Consider the following 6,877-nt stretch of genomic DNA (forward strand, 5'->3'; position numbering starts at 1 on the left):
AGGAAACACTTGACCTCCCTGAAAGGAAAATTGCTCCAGAGCCTAACAAATGAGTCCACAGACGTCAATGCCCACATGAGCATGAGCGCCCTTGGCTGGATCTGATGCCCTTTTCATTGGGCATGATTCTGGGCTGCCTCTCCTCTCGTTTGTGGCTCCTTTACTACCATCAAGGGAAGGAAAATGTCCTGTGCCACCTAGTCCAACCTCCACCAGACTGGGAGTCTACCATGTTCAATTACTCTTAGACTTGAGGTGCGTGGGTGTTCTGCTCACCTGCTCGTCTGTGCATCAGAAGAGGGTGTGCATTCCCCGGAATTAGAGCTGCAGGTGGTTTGAGCTGCCATGTGTGTGCTGGGAATTGAACTAGTGCTCCTATTAATGGCTAAGGTAGTAATATTTGGCTTACACCACTGGTAAAGGTGAAGGGCTTCTACAGGGCTGTAGGAGAGAGACAAACAGTCCTGCAGGACAGAGGCACTGGGTGAACAAGCAACTCACAAAATGAAAAATGACCATAAATGCATGAAGGAATTCTGGGCAGCCTTATTTGTAACCAAAGATGAGACAATTATATAAACAACCAAGTGGTTTCTCTGGCCACCCATTGATGGAGGAAGGTCATTGGCTAATAAAGGAACTGCCCTGGCCCATTTTATTGGTTGAAAGATAGGTGGGAGGAGTAAACAGAACAGAACGCTGGGAGGAAGAGGAAGTGAGGTCAGACTCCACAGCTCTGCCATGCCCCACTCCCGGCATGAAGCTCCGACCCAGGATGGACTAGGCTAGAATCTTCCTGGGAAGACCGGTTCTCACAGATTATTAGAGATGGGTTGATCTGGATGTGAGAATTAGCCTGTAAGTGCTAGAGCTAAAGGGCCAAGCAGTGCTTAAAAGAATACAGTGTCTGTGTAATTATTTTGGGGCATAAGCTAGCCAAGCAGGCGGCCTGGGTGCTGGGAACGCAGCCCCACCGCTCCTATTACTTCATATGGCGCCCAACGTGATGGACTAAACCCACTTAAAAAACCTGAGAAGGCTTAAAAATAAGGGAGAGAGAGTTTAACACAGATTTTTGCTATTTGTTGGTGGCGTGCTGTAGAGAGATTTCCTGATTCGGCAACAGTAGCAGAAAAAATGCTGTGTCATTTTAAAGCGCGACTTCCTGGGGCTGTGCCACCATTGCGATCTCTGTCTGGCTCCTGCGGAAGACAGAGCTTTTGAATAGAGCATTTGGAGTAAAGTGCTACGATTTGTTTGATGGCAACTAGACTCGCTGTGTTCTCAGGTCTGCTCTGCTTGTTAGAGACAAGCATGCGCTTTCTTCTAAGAGAAGCTTCCTGACTCAGCTTTAGCTGCAAAGCCTGTACCTCATTAAGAGGTCCTGCCACGAAACACTTAAACGGTGTTGACGAAAAGCTGAACACATGCTTTTCGGTTTTCAGCCATAGCAGGAAAAAAGCTGCGCCGTTTAAAAATGCCAGCTTCCTGGGCCATCCTGCCAGGGCAAACTCTGACTGTTTGAGGCAGGAGAGCCGGCTACGGAGAGAGGACTTGAGTGTTGTCTGTTGTAGCTCACTTGCTGGCAGGGACCTTGAAATGCCATACAGTTGTTGCAGTAAACATGGCTACAGCCTGTATATCCGCCATGAGGCTGGAAAGCTAAGGAATGGACTGGATCTAGCTGGCAAAGCCACGCTTTTAATCCTACTGAGATTGCTTGGTAAATTAAAGACTCATGTGGTCAGAAAAACAGAGAGATATACAGTAAAGAGAGATTCAAAGACAGAAAAAATTTCTAAATGGTTTGAAGTGTGTTAAAAATATATGCAGACTAAAATTTAAAGTTCTTAAAAGTAACAAAAAAAAAAGGAAGAGAGTTGTTGTGTGTGGTAGCACACGCCTTTAATCCCAGTGCCTAGAAGGCAGAGGCAAACAGATCTCTATGAGTTCAAGGTGTAGTAGCATACACCTTTAATCCCGAATGCCTGGGAGGCAGAGACAGGCGGATCTCTGAGAGTTCAAAGACAGCCTGGTCTACAGAGTTACTTCAGGTCAAAGATACAGAGAACCTGTCTCAAAAAGCAAAAAGTTAAAAGTAAAAATAAACAAAATAGAGGTTAAAACAAAGCTGTACAAAGATGGAAAATAGACAGAGAATTTTGTTACTGTATGCTATTATGCTCTCTTTAAATTGTTTGAATGCTGAGGAAAGAACAAAAGCTACTAAAAGATATTTGTTTATAAATACTGCTGAACTAATCCAACATAGATATTTTGAATTTGGATATAAGGATATGATACTTTGGAAAGGAGTTTCTTATTTTGTTTTCACAGAGGATGAGACACTGTTCATTTCTTCTATTCCGATATGGTATGATGGACCACGCCCTCCTGAAGGGTTGGTGTGAACACCTTCAAAAAATTGCTTTGCTCAACTGCCAACTGAGATGAAACTAGCACACAGGTTATACCATGAAAGACCTAATTAACGACACCCCCATTCAGCAGGAAGCAGTTTGGAGAGAAAAAACTGCGCCCATGTTCCCAAATATGGTTTATAAATGTTCTTTTACATTTAAAGGGGGATATGATATAGATATGAATAATTTACATTAGTATAGATTTTGCTTTATTGATAGAGATTTAAGGTCAATTTTGTTACATATATATGTTTCTGATTTTGATTAAGGTATTGTGATTGTGTAGTTCATTTAAATATGTACTGTATAATTAAGAAATATAGGTTGTTAATGGATAATCATCGTAAAGCTTGTAGTCATGTTAATTAGATTTTCTAGATATATAGAGATATATTTTAGATAGACATTCTTCATGTCTTTCAAAGATTACAGAATAGGACATTTAATGTTTTAATAACTGAGGACTTTGCATGACAATGAGACACTCTGCTCCTGGCAGCACCAATGTATTTCAAGAGGAAGATGGGCATCGAAGAGGCTCGTTATGGAGTTTGATAGCCATTTGGGCAAGAAACTGCTCTTGCCTGGACTACTGCATAAACTGGGCACAGAGAACCCACAGAGAGAGGACTACTGAACTTGCCTAAGGTGAGATGATCTTTCGGGGTTCCTGATTCATGAAAGAGTCTGCGAGACATTCTGCAGGACACAACAGATAGTGACTGAACTGACTTTGAATTTTCCTGCTTTATGGAAATGTCTGCTGGATACCATGGGCCTGAAGGCTGAAGATGGATGCCCCAACGGTACAGAGGAACATTGGGTGACTGTCCAGACAGCGAGATATCTCTGTCATTTCTAGAGTTTTAAAAGTTGCTTTTTTTCTTGTTTGCTTAGGTAGTATTGTATCTTTCTGGAGTCCTTAATGGAGTTAAGAATAGTTAGTTATAGTTTTCCTTAGTTATGATAAAGATTATTGTAACTTTTACTTGATAACTGTTTTGTTATATGTAATTTTGCTATGTTAAAGTTAAAGCCTTTTTTTTTTTTTGTTTAAACCGAAAAAGGGGAAATGATGGAGGAAGGTCATTGGCTAATAAAGGAACTGCCCTGGCCCATTTTATTGGTTGAAAGATAGGTGGGAGGAGTAAACAGAACAGAATGCTGGGAGGAAGAGGAAGTGAGGTCAGACTCCACAGCTCTGCTCTCCGGAGCAGACGCCTCAGCAGACGCCATGCCCCACTCCCGGCATGAAGCTCCGACCCAGGATGGACTAGGCTAGAATCTTCCTGGGAAGACCGGTTCTCACAGATTATTAGAGATGGGTTGATCTGGATGTGAGAATTAGCCTGTAAGTGCTAGAGCTAAAGGGCCAAGCAGTGCTTAAAAGAATACAGTGTCTGTGTAATTATTTCGGGGCATAAGCTAGCCGAGCAGGCGGCCGGGGTGCTGGGAACGCAGCCCCGCCGCTCCTATTACTTCAACCCATTATGCAATATTTTATGAAAAGCAGGGAATAGCAGAGGAATGAATATTCTCAATTACTGTTAAGGGGATTACAAACTGTCGTTGGCTGGAGGGCATGTTTAGAGGCATCACTAAAAATTTAAATGCAGACACCATGCCAGGAGCTCTTTTTCCTGGGATTTATCTACCAAAACACTTACATGTAGTCATAGAAATATATCTACAGATGGAATGATCCTGTTAATTATAATACTGAGGAAGAGGAAATGATTGGACACTCCATCAGTAGAAAAACGATTAAATAAATTGCACGTCTTTTTGGAGGCTGGCCGTGCGGCTATTTAATGAGGGACTATTGATGGGAAAGTGCTCAGATATATGCTTTCTAAGGAAAGGATCAGGACAATATGAAAATAGTAGGCCTATGCACATAGTGTATAAACTGGCCCCGGCTGTACAATATGCTTGTGTATCTAGATTCGAGAATAGTATAGTAGGTTAAATATAGTAGGGCCAGTGAGATGGTTCAGTTTGGAGAATGCTTTCCTGCAAAGGTGAAGGCCTGAGTTTGGATCCCCAGACACTGTGCAAGTCCAGTATGGTAGACACTTGTAATCCCAGTGATGGAAGATGGTAGGCACTGACCAGAGAATTGCAAGACTCTTGCTGGCCAGGCAACCACAGTCCACTTGGTGAAATTCTGGGACAGTGACTCTGTATCAAACAAAACATGAAAGGCTCCTGAGCCCTGCTCGTAGAAGATGTCCTCTGACCTCCACAGGTGTATACTCACCTGCATGTGCATCCACACATACAGGAACACTTTACATTTGAAAAGGAAAGACAATATGAAGTCAGACAAGAAGTGCTAACCTGGTAAACGCTTATTCTTATAAATGGTCGGTGGTCATGCCTTCCTCAGGAGGCTCTTCCTTCTTCCTCATGGTGAGACTGTCACACAAGCCAGAGCTGCCATCTCAGGTGGATTTAACGAGTGACCTAAAAATTTCAGTTTTAGAGAAAATATATTTCCTTCCAGATGTGCCTTCATAGGTAACTGTCACCTCCATTTGGTCCGCAGCTTGGGTAGAGAAACAAACATACAAAAAACATATTCACAGCACACAGAGGGTCATCCTTCTTCAAAGATTTGAGGGTTTTAATCATACAGATTTTTCACTTGCTTGGTTAGAGTTACTGCAAGATATTTTATATTATGTGTGGCTATTGCAAAGGATGCTGCTTCCCTGAGTTCTTTCTCAGCCCATTTATCATTTGTATATGGGAGGGTTACTGACTTTTGTGAGTTAATCTTGCATCTAGCCACTTGGCCGAAGGTGTTTGTCAGCTGAAGGAGTTCTCTGGTAGGATTATCAGAGTGACTTATTTACATACCCTATCACCTGCAAATAGCGATGCTCTGGCTTCTTCTTTTCCAGATGACCCACGTTATGTGGCATCAATCCCCATCTCTCCCTCTCTGCAAAATCCCTCTTCAGTGTCCCTCCTTATACCCGGCTTCCTGGTTAGAATAAAACCTCCATCTTGTGCTTTAACAGACATCATTTTTTCCTACTTTGGTTGGCATTTTCCGTTTAGAGATCAAGGCATCCCATCCCACCCTTACACCGGGGGACAGGACCAATTGTGGTGATACCTTATTTTCATGATAACCAATAAAGCTTACCTGAAGATCAGAGAAGCAGAGCAGCCAACCACTAGAGATCTTACCTCTACAACCTTCAGCACAAAAGGAGACCGAGTTCCTCTCCCCATTCCCTTCATCTCTTCTCTCTGTCCAGCCATATCACTTCTGGTCTATCTGTACAGACCTCCAGACCTCTATGGTTAACTAGAGGCTAGCTCCACCCTCTGATCTTCAGGCAAGCTTTATTGGTCAGAGTACAAACAAGATATAACCACATTCAATTCCCTCTTATGTCCCTTAGGACACGGGGACCTGAAATGTGGTCTGTAAATACACATTTTCTGATAGTTGGTCACAAATGAAAAATCTTAGACCCACGTCCAACCCTCTGAAACTGAAAGGTTGTAAAGTTATGAAACTATGAATCCCCAAATCACAGGGCTTGAGGAGCAGCCCAGAAAGTGTGCGTTAGGGGACCCATTGCCATCACCTGCTTAGCAGGTCACTCTTCTCTGTGCTCTGCTGGAGAAGGTTCCCAGGTGCTCAGCTGCACATGAGAAGAGCAGCTACACTCATCAGATGCCTATGGACCAAAAGCTCAAGTCTGACACGGAGGCTGCGGAACTGCTTAGGGCAGCTGGGAGAGACAGCTGGGCTCTGCACAGTGGGTCAGGGACCAGGTGAGCCTTCCTACCTTCAAGGGCAATGGGTGTCTTTGTCTTCTGAAACTCACCGTGAAGGGAAGACATCGTGAACATTAATGACTTCTGAAGATGCCCGGAGCCTCTTATTTGTTGGTTCGTTTGTCTTTGAGGAGGATGCACTTTGGTTCCCAGCTGTAGATGAGTCCTTCGTTGGTGGGCGAGCATAGAAAAGCAGAGCGGTCCCTGTCATGGTGGACCTGGAAGCACAGAGAAGGGAATGCTGGAACATGATTGGCTTTCCCCCTTTTTCCTATTCTATGCTGCCTGGGTTCCCAGTCTACTGGATGTTGCCTTTCAAATTTGGAGTGGGTGAGCCACCCCCATCCCCGTTAGTCAGAGCAGGTGAGGGATGAGAGTAACCAGGATGCATTCCATATGTAAGCATGGAATTATTCAGGATAACTCAGTTAATAAAGCAGCTTTCTCTTTTCACGTAAAGTGTTCATTATCCACATGTAATAGTTTCTTTATTTCTTCACAACTCTCTAGCCGTCTAGTATAAAGATGAACCTGGATTTATTTGTGTATTTATTGTGCTAAATCTTCCAATCCAAGAATGGTGTTGTCTTTAGTTATTTATATCTTATATATTTTTTGGAATTTTTAGCACTTACATTATACATGGACTAGAGAGA

This window comes from Microtus oregoni, unplaced genomic scaffold, assembly GCF_018167655.1.
Source record: "Microtus oregoni isolate MIOR12 unplaced genomic scaffold, Mior012 000011F_ref0000422, whole genome shotgun sequence".
Classification (NCBI taxonomy): Eukaryota; Metazoa; Chordata; class Mammalia; order Rodentia; family Cricetidae; genus Microtus; species Microtus oregoni.